Source organism: Phodopus roborovskii, unplaced genomic scaffold (genome assembly GCF_943737965.1).
Source record: "Phodopus roborovskii unplaced genomic scaffold, PHOROB, whole genome shotgun sequence".
NCBI classification, from domain to species: Eukaryota; Metazoa; Chordata; class Mammalia; order Rodentia; family Cricetidae; genus Phodopus; species Phodopus roborovskii.
The window spans coordinates 8,854-10,024 of NW_026125932.1; the positions used below are offsets into that span (position 1 = coordinate 8,854).

Below are 1,171 nucleotides of genomic sequence, written 5' to 3' on the forward strand. Positions count from 1 at the left end.
GCCACAAACATATTTGTACATGTGTGCTTAAGGTACAAGTATGTGTAAGTATGGGTAAGTATGTAAGAGATATATGTTTGTGTTTTAAACTTTAACGGGCTTTACCAGATTATTTTTCTTAAGGGCTACAGAGACTCATATTTCTGTTAACGGTGTAAAAGTGCCTGTTTCCATGAATCTTTATCAACACTGGCTATTACCATTTTCATTAAATTTGTGAGAAATACTGCATTATTGTTTTATTTGTATTTCCTTAGTAGAACAGATTTCCTCACTTTTGGCAACTTGACTTTCTTCTGTAAATGACCTTATTTGGAATTGAAATATGAACATGCCGAGTTTACTGTGAATGAAAATTATAGGCTTGATGAACCTGGTTTGACCAGAGAAGACGCTCGTGTGAGGATGGGGCCCAGGAAATCTTGGCTGCTGACGAGGTGAGGGCTGTTAAGAAGGCAGACACTGCACACTGTGACAGGAGACAGAAGCCTCAAGGGTGAGAAGGGCTTCACTCATCTGAAGTACTGACTGCAAACATCCTCGCTCTTTAGGTCTGCTAGGAATTGAGACAGGCGAACTATGTTAAAGCCATAGATGGATCCCCAGACCTAGTTGTTTCCATAGGTGTGCTATTATAAATTCTGGTGATAAATCAGGTCTGAATTATTATATGGTCATCTGTGATCATATGATGATGGCTAACATTCTAAGCTATCATTGAGCAGCCTCAAAAAAAGGGACACCGCAGCTGCTGCAATCATTTGCATAGAATCCCTTGTCTTGACCAAAGACTGTGTAGCCACTGTAGGGACATTTAAACACCAGCTGCAGGAGAGTGCACTGTAAAATGGCTGTTTTTCTTTTTCTAGGCAATTCTGATATTAGAAATATGCCAGAGCAGATTGCTAAAAGGTAAATCATGCAAAAATGGTATTTGCCTTTGATAAAACTTTCCAGGGCTTGTTTAAAAAAAAAAAGAAGGAAAGGAGAAAGAGCAGCTCCTGCTTTGATAAGAGAGCTCTCTGGAGGGTACACTGTTTACACAAACAAAACAAAACAAACCGGGGCCAGGCACTCTGTGATTGAGCCCAACTCCCAGACCTGAGCTTCTTTTGATGATTAAGAACAATACAATGCAGGACGGCTCCAAAGCTACACTACCTAGAAAAAC

The 1,171-nt window shown here is 40.1% G+C and overlaps 1 non-coding gene across 1 annotated transcript; it reads left to right on the forward strand.

The window, feature by feature from the left end:
- The first annotated feature begins 528 nt into the window (after positions 1-528).
- Positions 529-653, forward strand: LOC127218019 (small nucleolar RNA SNORA72). The gene has a single exon (XR_007834142.1). It is a non-coding gene; the product is annotated as a small nucleolar RNA SNORA72 (small nucleolar RNA).
- The last annotated feature ends 518 nt before the right edge of the window (positions 654-1,171 follow it).